This window comes from Aotus nancymaae, unplaced genomic scaffold (assembly GCF_030222135.1).
Source record: "Aotus nancymaae isolate 86718 unplaced genomic scaffold, 86718_ANA_hifiasm-v0.15.2.pri h1tg000019l, whole genome shotgun sequence".
Classification (NCBI taxonomy): domain Eukaryota; kingdom Metazoa; phylum Chordata; class Mammalia; order Primates; family Aotidae; genus Aotus; species Aotus nancymaae.
In genome coordinates this window covers 8,715,320-8,739,566 of record NW_026988431.1, presented here as the reverse complement: position 1 = coordinate 8,739,566, position 24,247 = coordinate 8,715,320, and the positions used below count along the sequence as shown (strand labels likewise).

The following is a 24,247-nucleotide window of genomic DNA, read 5'->3' as shown; positions in this document are numbered from 1 at the left end:
CAGATGGTGTCTGAGTGTCTGGAAAAGGAGTGTAGTTACCGTAACCTTAGGGCAGAAGGGAAACCTGGGGAATCTTGGCTCTGTCTTGGGCATTCTTTGCTGCTCTCTGGGTCCCAGCCAGCCACTGCTTCGATGATGTCGTGTGTCTGCCTCATCACTGCATGCCCTGCTGGCATGTGTGGTCAGATGACATCTGCAGCTGGTGGGGCTCGTGGCCTGGGCGCTCTCTCAGCTTGGTCAGGACCCAGCTGCTCTTTCTGGCTGACTTGGCTCCACCTCTGTTTTCCCTGGTTCTACAAGCTCCCTGAGACCAGGCTGTAACTCTCAACCAGGTGGGCTGCCTTGTTTTCCTCATAGTTGCTCCTTCCAGCCTAATCTTTATCCAGAATCCTGGCTGATTTCTACATCCTCCCTCAGCGTGTAAGAGGGCGTCAGGCTTCCTTCCAAACCAGAAAAGAACCACGGCTGGTTTAGGAATGCTAACTTTTAGACTTTCCTTTTGCCTGACCACACTGTGCTGCTCAGTAGCTTTGATGTGGTCCTTCTCCAAGTAGGGTAGAATGGGGTGGTCTAGAAGGCGGTATGCTTTCTGAGTCCTAAGTGGGAAGCTGAGTCCCTCCATCTTTGGTTTTACTTTATACTTGAGTAATACTTTCTCCTCTAGACAGAAAAGAAGTGAAATCAGAGTACAGTACAAATGTCTGATGCCCTCCTCCCTTTTCTCCTCTTTATATAATTCCCTGAGAGTTTTTGTTTAACTCTCCCCATCTGGCTAGCTCCAACTTCTCCTCTGCCAGTGGCTCTTAATAATTGTTACACCATCCCTGGGGGAATTTTAGAAATGTGTTGGAGTGTTTGGGACTGGGTCATCATAATTATTGGGGAACTCTAGGAGCATTTAGTCAAGGGAAATTGAATATTCTAAAAAGCATGAGAGTCCCATCCCCTAACACATACGTCTTATGTCTGCATGACCTTTAAATGTCCTTCTGGAAATTAGCACAAGTAAGAATTCTTTTTGAAACTATCTGAACCTGTACCGTAACTCCTTTTCATATATAAACACATACCTATAATAAATATTTATTGACTTTTCCACAAAGGTAGCAACCAAACAAATTGAGAGTATAACTTTATTTTGTTTTTAAATCTGCATGTCACTGTTAGTAAAGCCACTCCTGGTATTTGAGTTGCCAATAAAACACACACGTGCTAGTGAGAATTTGTAACTGTCACACTCTTGGCGATTTTGCAATATAGGTACGCACAGCTGCCAACTTCATTATATCCTTTAGTAGAATTGTACCTGAGCGCTAACATACTAAAATACATTTTACATGTATTTCCTTTTTTCTTTTCATTGTTAAGTCACTGATATTTATTAGCATATTTCTCCTTCCCCTGGTTTTATCGTAAGACTTGCTTTTTATGTTTATTTATTTGCTTATTTACTATTTATTTTTTACTTTAAGTTCTGGGATACATGTGCAGAACACGCAGGTTTGTTAAATAGGTATACATGTGCCATGGTGGTTTGCTGTACCTACGAGCCTGCCAACTAGGTTTTAACCCTGAATGCATCATGTGTTTGTCCTAATGCTCTCCCTCCCCTTGCCCTCCACTCACTGACAGGCCCCGATGTGTGATGTTCCATGTGTTCTCATTGTTCAGCTCCCACTTATGAGTGAGAACCTTTATCTTACTACTAGAGAACTGTTGCTTTTTTGAATTATGTTTGCAGATAGGCTATATTTTCTATGAAATTCATTTGTATTTGCTATAAAAAATGGACCTTTGGTCTGTCTGCTTCTCCTGCATGACCTCAGCATCATGGCTAAATCATAATGTGTGGAAGGGAGCGATAAGCTTATCAAATGCAGGGTAACAGGAAGTTCTTTACCTAAGTATTAATATAAGATACTAAAGAACATGAAGATAATTTAAGACAGAACAAATACAATAACAAAAAAGACATGTAGAAATAGACTGCAATAAAATAAACCAAATGAAAAGAACCAGCAATTTCCAATTAATTTTCTATTTAGTTAACGTTTTTTACAATTCTCACTAATTCTAATTTAGGTTATGATGAAACTGTTCTTCCACTACTCCACTGGTATCATTATAGATTAATAAAATTATTAGGGAAAGCAATTTAGCTATATAATCCAGAGTCATTACAATGATCGAGTAATTCTTTCCTGAAAATGTAAGCTAAGCCAAGCCAAAGGGAAGAAATAAACCAATGAAGGTGTTCATCACAGTGTTAAAGTAACCTGAATGGCAAAGAACAGGTGGAAAGACTAATAAATATAAAGCAATAGCAACATGGAAATGAGCAGAAAACTATATTAGATACTACTAAAGTAGGTTCGTGACTGTTTGTTCACTCATTCATTCAACTAGAATTTATTTAGTACATACCAGTGAGAAGCACTGTTTGGTGCTGAGAATATTCGTAGGAAAGGATAGGAAAACAGAAAATACGTGTGGGTGGGTTTTTTAAATTCAGAAAACTTCTTTTTTAAAGTTAAACTTTGAATTTTTATTCTTTAAATTATTTCTTTTGCCTAATCTCACTTATACGTGGAATCTAAACAAGTGGAATACGTAGAGAGTGGGATAGAGGTTACCAGCGTGTAATAGTAGCAGAGAGGTGGAGAAAACAGAAAAATAATGGTCAAAGGTATGAAATTGCATTTATGTATTTTGAATAAATCTAGAGCTCTAGTGTACAGTGTGATGACCATGGTTAATAATACTGTATATTATACTAGAAATTTACTAAAAAGATTTTAGATGTTATAACTATAAAAAAGTTACTGTGTGAGGAAATAGGTTAATGTGCTTACTGTGGTAATCACTCGCTGTGTATATGTACAGCAAAACATGTTGTACATTTAACATCTTTAGCTCAGTGAAAATGTAAGTTCCAAAAGCAATAGCCTACCATCTCCTGCTCTGAGCTTTGCTGCCAACCTCCTGAGTTTCTCTGGGAAAGTTGCTTCTCCCTGCTGAGGCTCAGTTTTCTCATCTGGAAAGTGGGAATTTTGACTTTCAGAATTCAAAGAGATCATCTGGCTCGTTTTATTCTGCAAATTCATTAAGTATTTATTTGACTCTCTCTACTCAGTCATATTATAAACTCATATCCACTTAATGACCAATACTGCTAGTATGGAAATGGTGAGGGGTTCTTTTCAAAACATGAGCAGTAATTTTAGATCATGCCCTTTTACTTGTTCACATACTTAATTTACTAGCTACCTTCAATTACGTAAGATTTTCTCTTCCTCATCATGAGATTTAATGGGGCGCTGAGATTGTACACGAACATCTTGAGACCTTAAGAGCAGCAATCGGACTTAACTGCTTCCATCACTGCCATGGCATTCGCCTCGTGGTTATTATTGACAAGAACATCTCCCAGCTGAACAGTAATATATTTGGGTTAAGCTAAAGAGAATTCTGTGACATTTCTGATTAACTTCAAGGGAAAAAAACAGACAAAACTTTGCGACAATACTTACTTAATGGCTAATTTTGCACAAAGCAATTTTATTTTCCAGGTTTTCCTTTGGGATAAATGTAAACAAGGATCATGATTCAAGAAATACAAACTACATGTCAAGAGCCCTTTGGTTTGAACCTTCAGATTGGCAGAGTATATAGAATAGATGGTTGGCTTTTTGAACGAGGGAGTTTTGGAAGACAAAAGTGGGTCTTTTGTTTCCAGAAATTTTGTTCATTTTTTCCATTTTACGAGCCGTGCCTTCTCCAGAGCAGTCCCACTCTTTTGTACTTTGCACAGTAGCTACAGCAGCTGTGTTAATTAGATAGATATGTCACTGCGCTGGGGCCTGTGCCTGCTGCCGTGTTGGCAGCCATGAGCCTCCATGCATGGCAGTATCCCGCTGCAGTCCCAGTCCCAGACCAACAGAAAGGACAGGACAGAACTGCAGAGAAAAAAATAATAAACTAAGAACAGAGACTTAGCGCTCATCTGTGTCCATATTAAATATGCCATAAAATATTTATGGGATTAAATATGAGCACGCTTTTCTCCCCAGCAATGGAAAATTTGAATATAATTCTAAACCATGGGTAAAATCACCTAGAGTGGTGACAAGCTGGTTTTAAGTGCTAAACTATAAATTGTTTGATTCTGAACGCTATGCAGTACAGTTCATTGACTCAGGAAATATGTATTGAATGTCTGTGTGTTCCTGCTCTGTACTAAGGCTGGAAATACAGAAGTGAATAAAATAGAACTTTAAAATTATACAAAACATGTTCAAATAATAAATATGTCCAATGTAGTAAAAATGCAAAATACTTGTTATTATATGTGTATAATTATTCAGTATTAGCCAAATTTCCAACTTCCATCTCTTCCTCAAGAGAAAAATCAATATCAGGCAGACATTGATTAAAGATCAGGAAGATTGAAATTATTTTAGAAAACTAAGAAGTTCTGCTTGTATAGTAAGTTCTTCTAGAGTTTCATTTTACCAAAATTTGTCTTGGCTGTTTGTTTATTACTTTGGGATTGATGTCCAAATGAGTTTTGTGGTTTTAGTTAAAGAAATATTAATAGTAGTTAATGTTGTGTCGCTGAAATTTAATTTGTCTTCTCTGGATTCTGCTTGCATAATGCTATTTTTTCTTCTAATTGATTCATAAAGATCATTAAACAAGAAAATAAAAACAATTTGTAGTTAATTTCTGGGAGATTGCAGCGTGTGTGTTTTATGGTTCAAATAACAGATGTTATTTTGGAGAAGCTAAGCAGTACTGTAACTTCACTGGAAATCAGTGTAGTGATTCACAGCACAGCCTTCCCCCTGTTAACTCCTGATTGCTGTGCAGTGAACTCCTGCCCCTTTGCCGAAACAGCAGAAAAGCGAACCTCAACAGTTTTACCTCTCAGTGGGGTGCTATGCTTCAGCTGGGCCAAAGAAACTAAGAATAGCCTATGAAAATCTTATGACCCAAGAACGTTTAGATTTCAATAGTCATCATCTTTCCATTTTCAAAATTCAGATGCTCATTCAAAAAATACAGTTTTGAAAACAGTGTCTTTCTCTCAAAAAAGTTCTAATTTAATCACCTCGCTTTTAATACTATAACTCTTCTTAGCTTTCAGGAAGTTGTCTAAATCTTTGGCCAGTGAGTGGAGTATATATTCATAACATAAAAAATCAGAAAACCTTGTTTGTTAAGAAAAATAAACATAATCACCTGCTATTTCTTTGGACTTCAATCTGTATTTCAGAATCAACATCTGTTTTTTTGATTCCTTCTCCTCCATTTTCATTAAAACATTTCAAGGTAAAGACACCAACTAAAGCATGCAGAAAGGTCAACAGGATGGAATTCTAATGGGAAAGTAGTTTAGTGACTATTACAAAGAGAGCAGCAAAGAAAAAAGCTCTTAAGAAGGAGAAATGGTGCAGTGTGGAAAATGATGACCTCAGAGGGTTTGGATGAAATCTTTATCTTAAATACACACTGCAGAGGGGGGTTAGAGAAAGAAAGAGATGGATCCTCTGATGCAAAACTGTTATATTATTCACTTGCCTTGGGGCAACATAAGAAACATATTCCATTTTTAAGACAAGAGACTTATATCCCTCCTGAGGGACTGTTCTACCCAACTAACAGCCAGGTTTTGAGAGAAAAATATATGGCAAGATTATTTAGGTCTAAATCCTGGTGGAAAAAGAAGATTTTTCCAAATTTCATTCCACATACTTTTAAATAGGCAAGTTGAAAATAAGGTAATATATTTGAGTTTTGGCAACACAGAACTCTTTCAACCCCCTATTTGAACAAACCCTCCTGTCCCCAAAACAAACACAAAGGTCTCAAACTTACATGTGTAAATGTGTGCACACACACAGTTACATACACACATACAAACAAAAACCAAGACAAAAGACAGATTAAAAAAAAGCATAAACCTTGGTTTCTCTTCTTTCAAAATCAATTTTCAGACCCTTTGTTCCATTTTTTTTCTAGTTCTCATCCTTAGTTGCAATTTGAACATTTTACAGTAATAGAGTACTTGAAAAATTGTCTTTAGAATGAACACGTGGTTGAAACCCTTGCTAGATGTAGTTGTCTCATATAAAACCCTTAACTAAGACATTTGAAATGTGATCCCATCTTGGGAGCACTCATGTCATGATGTCTCCCACGGTTACCATGCATTTATCTGTATGTTGTTGTATGTGAAAGTATGATTAATACAAATCTTCTTGTTTACCACTTGGGATGACTGAGCTTAAAGTCAAAGCCATGCTTTGAGCTTAGTGGGGTGTGAGCAGGTATGGATGTGTGTTTTTCAATCAAGGTTAAGAATGCAACATTGCTGGTTCATATTTTGTATCATGTTTTTAAAACTATAAAATATTTCAAATATATTACAAAGTATTCAGAAAAATTTAACATGTTATTTTCTACCAGACTTCATATTAATTTGAAAACATTAAAATTAATCCATGTAGAGTTGAAGATTTGTCCAATCCCCTTTCCTTCCTTTGCTCCCCACATAAGTAAACATAACCCTAAAATTGGCAAGTATACTTCTGGTTCATGTGTTTATAAGATAAAGTATAGACTATAAAAAAAAATTTTGGTTCTTCTGTTTGAAAATTTTACCATAATACTATTCCACTCTACCTTCCTTACAATTTTATTTTTATAAATTTATTATTGTATATGCAATGATATCAAATTATTTTTAGACATAGGTCTATTTCAGATTAACTACCATATAATAGTGATCTGCTATGTGACTCTGCAACAATTTATCCATTCTCCTTTTGATGGTCACTTATTATTTATTTTTATATAATTCTGCAGTGTTTTTCCTTGTACTTATTTATTATATACATGGTACTACCGTGGTAGTCAAAATATTTAGCAATCTGTACAGCAGGAATGCCAGCCCATCAGAATGGGATATTGAATAACAAGAACGAATGTCAGCCATAAACAATTGTCATAGCTATATCAGATGCATCAGCTAAGTAACCCTGGGTGCTGGAGCCTTCCTCAAATAAATACTTAGAAGTAGGAATTGTGGTTTCATAGGAAAACATTACTGAATTAGAATTTTCTCTCTAACATTGTAGTATCGATTTTCACTCCCACCAGCAAGACACTCGAGTTTCCACTTCCCTATATCCTCACAAATGCTTGATATTGAAAAATATTTTAATGTTTGCCTTGCTGCTAGGTTTGAAATATTATCTCCCCTTGATGTTTAATGTATATTTTTTCTGAATATTAGTGAAGTCGAACATCATTTGTTAACCATTCAGATTGTCTCATCTTTTATTTCTCTAATTTACTCTTCTCTGTTTCGACATTTTATTGTGTTAAATACTAAGCCTTTATGAATCATGCACAAAGCAGAGGTAGGTGCCTAGTCTACAGCTTAAGTTTTAACTTTCATGTTAACTGTTGCCATGTTTTTCTTTTTAATATAATCAGACACTTCTACATTCAAAAAAAAAAAAATCCTGCTTAATCTAACATAAATATACTTGGATATACTCTAGTAAAGTTTAAAGTTTTATTTTTAAATTTTTCATTTCTTCAGAGATTATTAAATCTGATATGAGAATTCTGATTCGCTCTTTTTTTTGCATTTCTTTCATAAGCCAAGCTTAAATGAATACATAGTTCTGTTCTGCCACCTACATTCCATTCCATTGTGTTTATTTGTCTAGATCTCAAACAGTACCCCTGTGTTTCTGTTAGTGTTTTTTATTACATCCTGCTCTTGGCTTGTTTAGTCCTGCCTCATTACTACTCTTCTTCAAAATTTTATTTTGACTCTTTTCTTTTACCTTTACTTTTTTTTATTTAAACTTCAAATTAATTTGACAAGCATCCAAGAAATCCCGCATGGGATTTTGGTTTGGAACTACATTGAATTATGGACTAATTTAAGGCAAAATTGACATATTAAATAGTGAAGTAAAGTTTAAAATTTTGCTCTATAAAGGTCTTGGACATTTTTGTTAGATTGATTTCTAAATATTTTATAGATCTTGTTGCTATTATTAATAGAATTGTTTTTAAAATTACATTTTCTGATTAGCAATTTCCACTACATAGGTATGTTACTGTTTTTATGTTGGTCTTGTAAACAGCAGCCTTGTTGAATTATCTTGTTCCAGTAGTCTGCAATTTTTTTTGAATTTTTTAAATAGATAATTACCTGTTTAAAAAAAAATTGGGGCTAGGCGTGGCAGCTCATGCCTGTAATCTCAGCACTTTGGGAGGCCGAAGTGGGCAGATCACCTGAGGTCAGGAGTTCGAGACCAGACTGGCCAACATTGTCAAACCCCCGTCTCTACTAAAAATACAAAAAATTTGCCGGGCTTATTGGCATGTACCTGTAGTCCCAGCTACTGATGAGGCTGAGGCAGGAGAATCACTTGTACCTGGGTGGTGGAGGTTGCAGCGAGCCGAGATCACTCCATTGCACTCCACCCTGGGCAACAAGAACAAAATTCTATCTCAAAAACCATCCATATATATAGCATTTTGGTCCTTCTTTTCCAGTCTTATTCTTTTTAATTTTTCTTGTATTATTGCACTGTAGTAAATATAGTGTTGAATAGGATATTAACCTTTCACCATCCTTGTAGTATTCCTGATTTTCAGGGAGATTTTATGATACTTCATATTAAGTGCAGTTGTATTATAAGTTTAAGAAATTGCCCTCTACTAGTTTGATAAAAGTTTTAAAGATGCATATAAGTAGCACATTTCATCATCAAATGCTTTTGCCGCATCTGCTGAGCCATCTGGAGGTTTTTCTTTCTCCTCCTCACTCCCCTTAACCTCTTTTAATGTAATCTCTGATACTATGTGCTCCTTCGGCTGACACTTGGCAGCAGTCTGTTCCCTACCTCCCCCTGCCCCGAGCCATCACGAGCACCTCCTCACCTAGGGTGAGCTCCAGTACTCTGTGCCAAACTGTCCAAAGGTGTACCTTCCTCCCCTGGTCAGGCTTTCTCCATTATGCCACCCCTTGAGTGGGTAGCCTGTTTGGCCGTCCTTACACCCAGACACTCCCCATGTGGGCAGCCTTGCAACTCCAGCAGGACCCTAACACCATGATCTGGGTTACCTTGACTTGCTCCTCCATACCCCAAACCTAACGTGCGTGACTAATTTGCTGTGTGCCATCATAGAATTGTATCCTTTGGAAGAAGTAGAATTAAATTATTTTATAGTAAGTAATCTTGTATTTTGAGATAAATGTACTGAATATTATTTAATATTTAGGGTATTTGCAGCCATGTTTATAAGTAAGTTTGGCATGTTTCTTTTTTGCCTATTCCTCACCTGGTTTTGATGTCATGATTATTATAAAAGTATAAAGTTAGTTGAGGAACTTTCATCTTTCTATCCTTTTTAACAGCTTATCTAAGATAGGGAATAATCTATTAGGTAATAGAGGCTGGTACTCTTGGCTCTAAAACCAGAGAAAATCTGGTGAGTGTTTCTCTTCTGACAGATTAAGAAAAGCACTACTGATCTGTTTATGGCTATAAATTGTGTTAGTTTGCTAGGGCTGCCATACAAAATACCAGAGTCTGCATAGCTTAAATGGCAGAAATGTGTTTTTTCACAATTCTGAATCTTGAAGTCCAAGATCAAAGTCTAGCAGGAGTGGTTTCTTCTGAAGTCTTTCTCCTTAGCTTGTGGATGGCCATCTTCCCCCTGTGTCTTCCCATTTCCCTCTGTGTGTCCTAATTTCCCCTTCTTATATGGGTACCATTCAGATCCATTAGGGACCCCCCATATGACCTCATTTTACCTTAATTGCTCTTTTAAAGGCCCTATCTCCAAATATAGTCAAATTTTTAAATAGCGTTAGGGATTAGGACTTCAACATACAAATTTTGGGGGAACACAGTTCAAACAATAGCATAGATTTGAGTTTACTTTAAAAATTATATTTGTTAAATCTTTATTCACTTTTTAAATGAAAAATTTTGAAACATATTTAGCGAATTTACTCGAAGATTAAGTGTTACAGAAATGAAAAATATTAGAAATCTATATACAATAAAAAGTGAATATGCATTAGCCAACTCCATGGATATTTCCAGTTAAATATTCATACACACATTCAGCTTTTTCTTTATATAGGGATAAAACATACATATATGACACAATGATTCCGGTGAAAAAAATCAGAGATGCTAAAAATATTCTCAACTTTTAAAAATAGTGTAAAATAGTTTTTGACAACAACATTTTACATGAATTACTCTTGATTTAATTCCATGGTTTTATCATGCCATAAGCATAGTTGGTTTTAATTTTTTTAAACAGATTGACTTATTTAATTTAATATTGACAATTTGTTATGCTTTAAATTTTCAGTCTTTCTAAATTTACAAATAACCATTGTATATATATGGGGTACACAGTGCTGTCTCAATACATTAATACATATTAATCACATTAGCTTATTCATTATCTGAAATATTGATTATGTTGGGAACATGCAATATTCTTCTAGATATTTGAAACTAAATAATATGAACTATAGTCATCTTACAATGGTGTAGAACACTAGAATTTGTTCTTTCTATTTAGCTGTAATTTTATATCCTTGAACAAATCTGTTCCTATCCTTCCCTTCTCCTATCCTCAGTCTCTCAAATCCTCTGTTCTAATTTTTACATCTATGAGATCAACATTTTTTAGCTTTTACATATGAGTGTGAATATGTGGTATTTAACTGTCTATTCATGTTTTATGTCACTTAACATATGATCCTCCAGTTCCATCCATTTTGCCACAAAAGATTTTATTCGTTCTATGGCTGAATAGTATTCCATTGTGTGTGTATATCATACTTGCTTTATCCATTAAAGTGATATTGGACACCTAGGTTGATTCCATATCTTGGCTATTGTGAATAAAGCTGCAGTAAACATGGGATTACAGATGTCTCTTTGATACAATGATTTACTTTCTTTTAGATAAATTCCCGGTAGTGGGATTGCTGGAGCATATGTTGGTTCTATTTGTAGTTTATTGAGGAACCTCCATATGGATCTCCATGGTGGCTGTACTAGTTTACATTCTCACCAATGGTGTATAAGTCTTCTCCACATCCTTACTGGCATTTTTATTTTTTGTCTTTATAATAACAGTCATTCTAACTGGGGTGAGATGATGCCTCATTTTGGGTTTTATTTTCATTTCTTAGATAGTCAGTGATGTTGGTCAGTTTTCTATATATTTGTTGATCATTTGTTTGACTTATTTGAGAAACGTCTGTTCAGAATTCTTGCCTATTTTTAAAAATTGGCTGTATTTTTCCTGTTGAGATATCTGAATTACTTGTATATTCTAAATATTAATCCCATATCAGATGAGCATTTTGCAAATATTTTCTCCCATTATGTAGGTTTTCCTTTTATTCTGCTTGTTTTTTCCTTTGCAGTACAGAAGCTTTTTGGAAAAATATATTTCTGTTTGTTTACTTTTGCTTTTTTTTTTTTTTGTCTGTGCTTTTGAGGTCTTACTCATAAAATTAGTTCCCAGACCAAATATCCTAAAGTGTTTCCCCTATGTTTTCCTCTAGTAATTTTATTGTTCAGGTATTACATGTAGGTCTTTGGCCCATTGTGATCTGATGTTTCAGTAGAGTGAGAGGGAGAAGTCTCGTTTCATTCTGCATATGGACATCCAATTTGCCCAGCATCATTTATTGAAAGACTGCTCTTTCCCCATTGTATGTACTTGGTGTCTGTGTCAAAAATGAGTTGGCTGTAAATGGATAGATTTATATCTGGATTTTCCATTCTGTTTTACTGGTGTATGTGTCCATTTTCATGCCAGTTCAATGCTGTTTCAGTTACTACAGTGTTGTTGTATAGTTTGAGGTCTGGGAGTATGATACTTGCAGCTTTGTTGTTTTTGCTCAGAAATGTTTTGGATATTTGGGGTCCTTTGTGGTTCCATACTAATGTTGGGATATTTTTTCTGTTTCCGTGAAGAACATCTTTGATGTTTTAACAGGGGTTGCACTGAATTTTAGTATTGTCTTTGAGTAGTATTGTCATTTCAAAAGTACTGCTTATTCCAATTCGTGAGCATGAGATGTCTTTCCATTTGCTTATATCCTCTTCAGTTTCTTTCATCAGTGTTTTCTAGTTTTCTTAGTAAAGGTCCTTCACCTCCTTGGTTAAATTTATTTCCAGGTATTCTTTTTATAGCTATTATAAATGAGACTGCCTTCTTCATGTCTTTTTTCAGCTAGTTCATTCATGTATAAAAACACTTCTGATTTTTGAGTGTTCGTTTTTCATTCTGCAACCTTACGTCATCGGTTCTAAGAGTTTTTGGTACAGCCTTTAGGTTTTTCTATGTATAATATGTCATCTGCAAAGACTACTTTGGCTTATTCTTTTCCAGTTTGGATGCCCTTTATCTCTTTGTCACGCCAATTTCTCTAGCTAGGACTTCCAGTACTATGTTAAGTTAAAGTGGTGAGAGTGGGCATTCTTATCTTGTTTCAGTTCTTAGAGGAAACGCTTTCAGCTTTTTCCCATTCAGTAAGATGTTAGCTATGGGTTTGTCATATATGGGCTTTATTATGTTCAAGTGCTTTTCTCCTATCCCTAAATTATTAAGAGTTTTTATCGTGAAGGGATGTTGAATTCTATCAAAATCCTTTTCTGTATCTATTGAGATGATTGTATGGTTTTTGTATTTTATCAATGCTATTTATGACATTAATTGACTTGTGTATGTAGTACCATCCTTGTTTCCCTGAGGTAAATCCTAGTTGATCACATTGTATTATCTTTTTAATGTTTTTGTTGGATTTGGTTTGCCAAATATTTTGTTGAGAATTTTTGCATTTATATTTTTCAGAGATCTGGTTTATAGTTTTCTTTTTTGTTGTTTTTGTGCCTTCATCCAGTTTTCGTGTCAAGGTTATGCTGGCCTCATAGAGTGAGTTAAGAAAAATTTCTTCCTCTGCAATATTTTGTAATAGTTTGAAAAGAATTTGGTATTAATTGTTCTTTAAAGGTTTGGCAGAATGTAGAGGTGGAGGCATTTAGTTCTAAACTTTTCTTTGTTGGAAGACTTTTTATTCCTGATCCAGTCCCATTACCCGTTCAATCCATTTCCTTGTGGTTCAATCTTAGTATATTATATGTCTCTAGAAACTTACTTATTGCCCCTAGGTTTTCAAATTTAATAGTATATAGTTGTTCAAAGTAGTCTTAAATGATCCATTGTTGTTCTATGGTATTCATTGTGATGTGTCCTTTTTTTTAATTTCTGATTTTGTTTGGTTCTTTCTTCTCTCCTTTCTTAGTCTACCTAATTATTTGTCAATTTTGTTTATCTTTTCACAAAAGCTTTTTGTTTTATTGATCCTTTAGATTGTTTTTCTAATCTCAATTTTGTTTATGTTGATTTTATAATTTCTTCTAATTTTGGGTTTTGTTTATTCTTTTCTACTTCCTTGAGGTGCATCATTAGGTTTTTTAATTTGAAATCTTTCTACTTCTTTGATGTAGGCATTTATTGCTATAAATTTATCTCTCAATATAGCATTTGCTGTGTCCCAAAGGTTTCAGTATGTTGTCCTTCTATTTTAATGTTTGAAGTAATATTTAAAGTTCATGCATAATTTCCTCCTTCATCTGTTGGTTGCTCAGAAGCATGTTGTTTAATTTCCAGGTATTTGTATAGTTTTGAGTGTTCCTCTTGTGATTGATAGCTACTTTTATCTCATTGTAGTCAGATAAGATACTTGATACTATTCTGATTTGTAAAAAATAATTTTAGAGACTTGTTTTGTGTTCTAACATATAGTCAGTCCTGGAGAAAATTCCATGTATTTATGAAAAGAATCTGTATTCTGTAGCTGTTGGGTGAAACGTTCTGCTAATGTCTTTTAGGTCCATTTGGCCTATGATGTAGTTTAAATCCAATGTTTTTTTGTGGATTTTCTATTTACACCATCTGTTGAATACTGAGAGTGAGATGAAGTCTCCAGCTATTATTGTATTGAGGTCTATCTCTCACTTTAGATCTAATAATATTTGCTTTATATATCTGAGAGCTCCATCGTTGAGTGTATGTATACATTTATAATTGTTTTATTCTCATGCTGAATTGATATTTTTGTTACTATATAATGTCCTTCTTTGCTCCTTTTTATAATTGTTAATTGAAATCTGTTTTGCCTAATAACTACTTCTGCTTATTTTTGGTTTCTGTTTGCATGGAATGTTTTTCTCCATTCCTTCACTTTCAGCATATGCATGTATTTACAGGTGATGTAGGCAGCCTCTAGTTGGGTCTTTCTTTTTTTTAATCCAGTCTTTATCTTTTAAATGGAGAATTTAATCAGTTTACATTCATGGCTATGATAAGTGAGGACGTAATCCTGTCATTTATTGATTATTTTCTGGTTGTCTTGTATATCCTTCATTCCTTAATTTCTTACAGTTTTATTTTGCAGTTGGGTGGTTTTCTGTAGTGATAAGGAATGGGGTTTCATTATGTTGGCTAGGCTGGTCTCAAACTCCTGACCTGCCTCTGCCTTCCAAAGTGCTAGGATTACAGGCATGAGCCACTGCGCCTGGCCTGATTTATTTTTTAACATAATTTATTAAACATATTTATTAAACTGTAAATCCCTTTGATTTATAGCCATTTGTGGGAACTTACTTTGCAACCTACTCAGCATAAATTTTTAAAATACACTGTATATACATGTAAAAATGTAGATTTTCTAAATGGTGAGAATAACAGTCTACATATATGCATTATAACCAACTTCTTAATTGAGTTGTTAAAATCCTTATTTTTATTTAGAATCTATGTTAATAAATGCATAGAAATAAGTTATTTAAATATTTACATGAAGTATTCCTTTTATTATACAGTGATATTCTTTCTGTATCATTATTTTTAAACTCACAGCATATTTTGTCCAAATCAGTGTAGTTACCTAAACATTCTTTCGATTTTTATAGACTTTTTAATTCTAGAGGTTTCACTTTTTTTTCAAACTTGCTTTTTAAATTTACTTATTCTTTCAGAATACATTTGAATCTTCATTTTAGCCTTTCAAGAATTATGAACATGGACTCTATCAGATTATTGTAGTTCTTGGGCTAATAAATATCTAATTCTCCCTTTGGCTGCCGTTCCAGACTCTTATCATGGTGGTTCAGTGCCTTTTGACTTGTAATTTTTGTTTCTTTTCTTTGGAGTCCTCTTCACCCTGGGATCCTAGAAATTTGAATTACAGAAATGTTATAAATTCATTTTGTTAACATAGAAAGCTGGAACTTAGTTGCATATGATCCTATGCATGTGGCACAGATGTGGTGTTTGGATTTTTTGTGGAAGACTTTCACTGTCACCACAAAGACCCCTGACTGACAGAAACCTTCCTTGCTGCATTAAAAAAAAAAAATGGAGTTTTTGCAGTATTCCTTTTTGCGTTCAGAACAGCTGTTTGAAGGCCTAGGCTTTAATGGGCCTCAGGCCACATGTTCCATTCTGTTTGCCTTTTATCCTAAGGAGTTATGTCTAGTTCAGTATCCCTTATGTTTCTACAGGCTTCTGGAGATTACCAATCTAGCTTAACATTCCTTTTTTATATGTCTTCTAGGGATTTTCCTTTTCTCTTTCTCAGAAACTCAGCTAGTTTTTACATGTCTTCTTAAACTTGTTTGAAGTTCTAATACCTTTTCAAAAACCCAAATTCATGTAGATATTGTAATAGTGTTTCAAAAAACTTGGTGGGTACCAATTTTATAACATATTCTTATAAAGTAACATTTATACATGCCTACTACATAATGAATATTGTGCGACGATCTTTCACATGTCTGATTCTGTGGTCTTGCAGAAGTCACCTGTAAAGTATTATCCTTATCCTAAAAGTGAAAAAACTTGGATTCCAAAGGTTAAACAATAGTATATGAGCCCAGTCCCTAATGGGCCCAGCTGGAATCGAATTTGGTAAATCTCACTCAAGTGTATGATGTATTTTTCTGCATGACATTAAGCTTCTTTAGGCTTTTCTGTTATATAGATAAACAGGCATCAATTTTATTTAGAATATATAATATGTTAGGTATAGAAGTACTTATGTACTTGCTGAATGATCATCTCATGATATGAAATTGGAGAGGTCTTACATTACCATGTAGAAACACATAGTACACAGCTAGCCATGATAGAAAAATTTACCTTTGTCACATGCATAAATGTCTCCAAAAACCCTTTCTGCCCCATACTTTTGTGTAAAAGTGACCTATTTCCATGCACATCAGATTTTGCTGGTGTGCATGCTGAGTTTGGAGAGGATGCCTCAAGAGACATTTGGGACACCAATGAAGACAACTTCTCATTGCTTACTGACCATATCGCATGGATATTGTGCTATGAGGCAGACCCAATTAAGCAATCAAAGCTTACCAATACATACTTTTGTACATGTCTGCATAAACATGTTTAAAGTCAGTACTTGATGACATCATAAGCAGAAAAGATAAAAGCACACATGTTTCTTAGACTGCAGTGCTCAAATTCAGGACCAACAAGAAAATGGCACAATGAGGATGCTGTTACTCAGCCCCCTTGGTTGTGTGCATTAGGAGTACATCTTACACTTGTTTCAGTACAAAACACTTGATTCTTCCCAGTAGCCAAGACCTCTAAGGGGCAGACTGGACCTTACTCATGGCAGTATACCACTCCCTCACTCTATATCTTGCCTCTGTTGCATAAGTTTTAACTTCAGGGACATTTTCTCCATAGCTAGCAAAAATGGCCCCAGACAGCTCCAGGATTACCACTTTTGTATAGCCTTTGATGCAAGGTAAAAAAGAGACCCCTTTACTTCCCAACAGCCACATTGATGCAAGAAAATATTTTGACTGGTTCTGCTTGAATCATAAATTCACTCCTGAGATTTGTTACTGGGAAAAGGGGGGACATTGGCTGTTTAGTAGACCAGTTTAGTAGCAACAGAGCTCCGGCTTCAATCATTAGAATAAGAGACAATTTGTAAAGGAAAAAGATGTTATGTTTACAGAAGGATGATGACCAGTCAAAACAACAGGTGTCCACTATAAAATTTCTACTCTGATATGGATGGGTGCAATGATTTAGAGATTCTGGTAGTTTCCTAAGTTTGAGGTACTAGTGTTTTACTTCTAGAATGCAAATTTTAGGCTGACTGCATCTATCAATTCAAAGTAATACAGGTGTTTCATGGACCTCACAAATTCAAGGGAGTTGGAAGAGGCCAGTCCAGTAATACCATGACCACTACCCAGATACTTGCATGTACTAAATCACTCGTGGGCCACAGTTAGTTTGGCTTATTTCTCCTACTTACTTACAGAGAGAAATCCTCTTTTTTGCATTTTCTTTTATCTGATTTCAGGGTTTTTCTTCCCCCATGGAAGTCTTAACTGCCTACTTCTTTGACCTGCAAGACCGATCTTTAAAAATCATATTACCCCTAGATTTTAAAAATCTTTTTAAATTGGTGACTGTAATTTATTCTGTACTCCTGGTGTACAAGAAAAATCTATTGAGTATATATATGCATGTGTATATTGCAAATGAACATACAGAATGTCATGTGAATATGTCAGTGGTTTCTTTCATTCGTCATCTGAGGCCTGATTCTGAGAATGTTGCCTGTAAGAGAAGTTAAGAACATAATTTTACTTCAAAAATCTGTCAGTAATAATTGTACTCTTACAAATACTACAGTTCACACTAGCTTACTTACAAAAGTGTAAGTACTATAGATTTTATATGTATTCATTAAGAGCATTTACAAGATTGTGACTTTTTCAGCAGAGAGAAATAGTCTCAGTTGTGTGTAGTTTTCACATAGCAGTTGATACTTGGACAAAATTATGGTTGATTTTTGAATTGAGCAGAATTTGAAAGAGCAGCCCCACCAAAACATGGACTTGAGCCATTAAAAAGTAAATATTTGTAAGTAGTTCCTACAGTCTCAGTGGCAATACTGTAATACTTTGTCAAATGTTGAAAATGTGTGAGGATGGGGAGAGAAGGAGGCAAATGAGGGACAAATTAATCATTTTAAGTAGATGAGACAGTTGTTCTACTAACACTGCTAAAAATAAATAAATAAAGGCAAGAATTACAATGTCTTTAACCAAAATACATAATACAAAACCAGCTGTGGTTTTTATTTCTAAAGAAAAACAGTTTCTGCAGTGGCTCTGCTTCAAGAATGTGAAGACATTCCACCTAGAGTTGTAATTTGCCCAAAGGAACAAATGACTTTTGTGGGAAGTTTGCTACATCCCCAAGCCACTCAGCAGAGTAGCAACATGGATAGTTTGACTTTATCCTCCTCAACTGTCTTCTCTCTCCTTCAGAGAGAAAAAATGTGGGAGTGGTGGGAGAGATCCATTTTACACGCTGATGTTGGCAAGCACCACAGTGATTAACTGTGGCCCCACCTCCTCAGAGTTAAGCGGGAGGATCAGCTATTAGCCACGTGGCACCACTTACATTCTAACATGCTTGTTGTTCTACTGCTATGCTGCCGATAAGAAATCAGCTCAAAATAGTGTGTCAAACATGAGCAATGTTGATAAATATTGTTCCATTCCATCTTTGCTAAATGCAACTCATTTGCACATGAATTTTTTTTTACTTATCTCAAGTTCTATTTTTACTTATAGCTACTTTGATCGTGGAACTGTGTTCACTGAATCTTATCACTACAACCCATCCATATGTTCCATACATCACCATGACCTCTGCCCCCTGAGCTTAAGCAGTTCTCCCATTTCAGCCTCCCAAGTATCTGGGACCACAGGTGCCTGCCACCCCACTTGGCTAATTTTTTGTAGACACAAGGTTTCATCATGTTGCTGAGGCTGTTCTCAAACTCCTGGGCTCGAGCAATCCATGCACCTCAGCCTCCCAAAGTGCTGGGATTATAGGCGTGAGCCACCACACCTGGCTCATATGTGAGATTCTTAGGGCAGTGGATTTAGAGAGGGGATTTTTAGCTTAACAGGGACTCCTGAAGTTGAAATGTGAAATCTGCCTCAAACATGACAGCATTCACTCAACATTTTTCCAGCACTCTTTCTGTAACAGCATGGGGTAAGGTGTGAAGACACAGGGGAGAGCACACTTCCCACCTTTATCAGGCTTCCTGTCAGCTTCAGGAGATAGACAAGACCGTTTACATCTCACTGTGAGACACAGAACCTTGTAAACGTTTATTCTTTGGAGATGTTCACATACTGTATCCCCAGTGCTTAGAGCACTGGCACACAGGAAACTCTCATGAAAGAAGGAATGAATCAACTAATGACGGTCATGCAGCCAATACACTGGGCATCATCCGGGCCAAAATGCCCTGTAGAGTTTAATTCACTAGGTTTAGAATGCATCCAGCTTATCTTATTTTTAGGCTAAAAATTAATTTTTTTTAGATTATAAAGCTCATAGAAAATAGAGTTGAGTAATGTTTTACAAATTAAGAACCAGAAAATCACTTAATATTTTGGCATATTTTCTATCAGCTTTTTTTATGCTACATATTTGTTTGCATGTATATATAAAGTAAATGTATACATGTATGTTTACATATCTATACATATGTGTCACTTATTTACATGTACATATAAAAGACATTTTTTGTGTGTGTGTGTATGTATGTATATCTATATCTATATCTATATCTATATATATAAACTTAACCATTGGATAAGTATCTTAACCTTTTAATTCCTTTGTTTCATCATCTATAATACAGGGATAATAAGAAAATCTCAGAGTTGTTGGGAAGATCAATAAGTTTATATATAAAATGCTTAGAAAAGTATCTGGTTCCTGGTCAATTTTATATGAGTATTTGGTATGATTATATTTATGATTATAGTAGTAGAAGATCTTCACACCTAAACTTATTGGCCATGTAAAATTATTTGAAGAGATGCAACATAATTTAATTATTTCTTAATTGTTGACCATTTGGTCACTTCCGAAATTTTGGCATTATATATAACGCATGGTGGGCATCCTTGGTCTTGACCTCATAGCCTTCGCTTAGCTTTGCTCCTCTTTGTTTGATAACTCTGCTTGAATTGTTCTAAGGTAGAAGATCATAATGCAAAAAAAAATGCTATTAAAATAAAGTTCGTTAGGAATAAGTACAGGGTGTTTCATTTAGGAAGGAAAAGCAGAACAGCCGTGATAGCATCAGACCAGCTTGGCAGAGAGAGCTCAGCATGTCAGACTGGACCTGGACTGAATGCAAATTATTAATTTGCACTGAAATAACAATATAGTCGATTCTATTAGATAAAATATAACACTGGGAATGACAAAATGGTCCTCTCTTGTTTCTACTTTTGCCCAGATATAAGTACTGATTTACAATTTTGTCAGTACCATAGATATTTCATCTTATGACAGAAATAGTACATGTAAATGTTTTAATGGGTACAACTACTGGCCTTATTAATGTGTCCAAAATTTATTTTATATATTTTATGTGTTAGACACTTAGGAAAGCAGAAAATAAAAAGACAAAGATGATGCCTTCAAGGATCTCATGATTAATTATAATAAAATATGATTTGCATAAGATTATTTACAAGATGGGTGGAACATGGATGGAATAAGGTAGTAAGAAAACCACTCCTTGCCTGGAGGTGATATGAACAGATATACAGATAAAAAATCACAGAAAAGTCTGATAGAAGCTTACATCCTTTTTCACTGATGGGCTCTCTGCTACTGGGGCCCTATAGTTTGTAGAATTGTATGGTTTGACAGTAGCACTGAGCTTTTTCCTGGCTATGTAATTAATGAGAAAACAGGTCGGCTTCATCATATCATGCAGGTCATGTATAATAGTATAGAATAAGCCTTCCTGTGCTAACAGATAACCCCCAAATTTCAGTAGCTGAGCCTAGAAAATAGTTTTTCTCACCTGAAGTCTAGTGCAAGTTCCTTCATATAGAGCTTTGTGGACTCAAGTTTTCTTTACCCGGTTGTGCCACCATTTCAAGAGCATGAAGTTTTTGTGGGATGTTTTTAAGGGCTAGCTTGATGATGGCCACATCACTGATAGCCATATGTTATTGTCCAGGCTGTAGTTACTTGGCTCCAACCTGATAACGTGAAACCCTAGACAGATATTTTTCTTCTGTGCCTGAAAAGAGAAAAATAAAATTAAGATTCAGAGAAAAGACAGTGTTTTGGTTTGTTTTGTACTGCTGTAACAGGATAGCTGAGACTGGATAATTTATATTAAACAGATTTATTTGCTCACAATTCTGGAGGCTGGAAAGTCCAAGATCAGGAGAACAGCATCCAGAGGTGAAAGTCATCACATGGTGGAAGGGAAAGAGAGCCTAGAGGAAGGGCTGAACTTGACCTTTTATGATGAACCCATGATAACAGCATTAATTTATTTTCATTTACAGGAGCAGAGCTCTCATGGCCTAATCATCTCTTAGTGGTCTCACCTCTTAATAGTGTCATAATGACAATTAAATTTTGACATGAGTTTTGGAGGGGACATTCAAATCATAGCTTATGATATTGTCACTTTTGCCATGTGACATTTAGATCCCCATGTAACTGTTCAGCCTCTACTCATTCCCAATAGTTAGCCTTTTCCAAATTTTGAGATGTTAAATGAGACAACTGAAAAGGTTAGATAGCAGTTTCATGGTATTTATTAGCTGTGAAAGTCAACTACTAGGTAGCATTTTTTTAAGTTTTATAAAATAAAATTCTCTTGCTGTGTGTCTTCAAATAGTGCCAGAACAGTTCTACATACTTGGTTACCCTGAACTGTAATTCTCCATCCCTGTTGCTTTCAGCAGCTTTCCCTATTTAGCCATTGGAAGTTTGATTTTGCCAGTCTTGCAGTCATTCTTGATTCCTTTTTCCCATACCCTATATCAAATTTATTTATAAACAGAAAACCATTGAAAGCTAGTGGTTTTAGTGGCTAGACACTAAACATACATATAGAAGTATGCTTAGTATCCACCCACTTCTTGCTGCCTCGAATGCTCCCAGTTAGTCCAGATTGCCATGCCTCTTGAATGAAATAGCCTCTTAATTAGTATATGTTATCCTAGTCTTGCCTCACTATTTCCACATTTGCCTGTATCAGTAATCTATTACTGTCTAAGAAATTACACCAATACTTAGTGCTCTAAAACATTTATCATTTTATTTTTTCTGTGGGTGAAAAATTTGGGAGCAGCTGAGCTAGTGGCTCTGCCTAAGAATTTCTCATGAAGTCACAGACAAGCTGTCAGCTGAGACTGAAGGCCTACCTGGCACTGGAGGATTGGCTTCCAAGGTGACTCAAAGTGCCAGAAAGTTCGTGCTGATTGTAGGCACAAAGTTTCTCACTGTACGGGTGTCTCTAGAGGGCTTATAAGTGCTCTTACAATGTGGTAACTGGCTTCCCCATAGCAAATGACTTAAGAGAAAGCAAGATGGAAGCCACAATATTGTTTATGACCTAATCTTAGAAGTCAAATAATCATCTCCACAGTATCCTGTTGGTTGGATGGATCAGCCCAATTTAGTGTGGGAGGGGACTACTTAAGAGTTTGACTGACTGGATGTGGTGGCTCATGCCTGTAATCCCAACACTTTGGGAGGCCAAGGCGGCTGGATCACTTGAGGTCAGGAGTTCGAAACCAGCCTGTCCAACATGGCGAAACTCTGTCTCTACTAAAAATACAAAATTAGCCAGGCATGATGGTGCATGCCTGTAATCCCAGCTACTCGGGAGGCTGAGGCAGGAGAATCGATTGAACCTGGGAGGTAGAGGTTGTAGTGAGCCAAGATTGTTCCACTATACTCCAGCCTGGGCGACAAGAGCAAAACTCCATCTCAAAAAAAAAAAAAAAAAAAAGAGTATGACTACTCAAAGCAGGAATCAATGGAGTCCATCTTGGAGGCTGGCGACAACACTCCCCAGGGCCTCATCCCCACCCAGCAGTCAGAGAAACATTTGATGAGCAAATTGGATTGTATCATTTTTCTGCTGAAAACTTTTCAATGACTTTCCATTTCACTTAACATAAGAGTCAAAGTCCTAGAAGATTCTATATTATGTAGGCCCATTATTACCTCTCTGACTTCATCTCCTCTCTTTCCTCCTTTATTGTATACTCCAGTTATACTGGCTTGCTTACTGTTTCTACAAGAGGCCAGTGGCAATCCCACCTCAGGGCTTTTGCACTTGCTACTCCCTTTGACTTCACCAGACAGCCAAAGGGCTCACTCCTTCATTTTCTTTTGGTCTTTATGCAAATGTCATATTATCAGAGAGACCTTTCCTGAGCACCTTATGAAATAGTCTCCCTCCAGCTTATTCTCCCTCCCTTTATGTTGCTTACTTTGTATTCATAGCATGTATAAGCACTGATGTTTGAGTTTGTCTGTCTCTCTAAACTCAACCAAGCTTTATTAAAACATTTTCTGTTTTGTTCCTACTCTGTCAATACTTGTTAGTGTGTCTTGTTTATTGGTAGTTTGAACTACAAAAATTGCAATATGATTCATCTTATAGTAAGAGATAAATACCTGTTTAATTAACAGATATGTAGTGGATAAAATGGCAACTTTGGGCTTTCAAATAAATGAGGAAAACCACACATCTGTAACTGAATGGCTGTGGTATTGATTAAAAATATTTAAAGTACTTTTTTGGCATTTCCCTTCTGGGGAAACTAGTTTGCGCAAGACTTCAGAAACTTCATTTTTTTTTTTTTTTTTTGAGGTAAATTTAATACCTTGTTTCTATTTTTTAAATGGTGAGACAGAAACAAGTAATCACAAAGTCTTCAATGTTTAGTTCTGATTTAACGAAGGTCTATTATAAAAGCTGTTATAAATATGAGGCAATTAGGTAAAAAATAGATTCTGAACATGGATTTTTTTAATCCACTCTGTTTCTCTAATTGAGACCACTGTTACTCCAGGAATAGACATTACACCTTAGAGTCCTGTTTGGGGTGTTCCTGTTTAAAGTGCTTATTTGATTTACAAATTCACTAAGTAGAATTTTTCTTAACACCAAATTTTTTATATCCTAGAGCTCCTTACGATGAAAGTGGAAGGTCAGCGACTAAATAACCTCCAATGTAATACTTTGTAATAATCCACAGTATTA

General features: G+C 35.5%; 1 protein-coding gene across 3 annotated transcripts in view; it reads left to right on the top strand.

Moving 5' to 3' along the window:
• The window catches only part of RARB (retinoic acid receptor beta), a 777,639-nt gene that overhangs the window by 182,909 nt on the left and 570,483 nt on the right, over window positions 1–24,247 (top strand). The gene's annotated exons all lie outside the window — the stretch shown is intronic.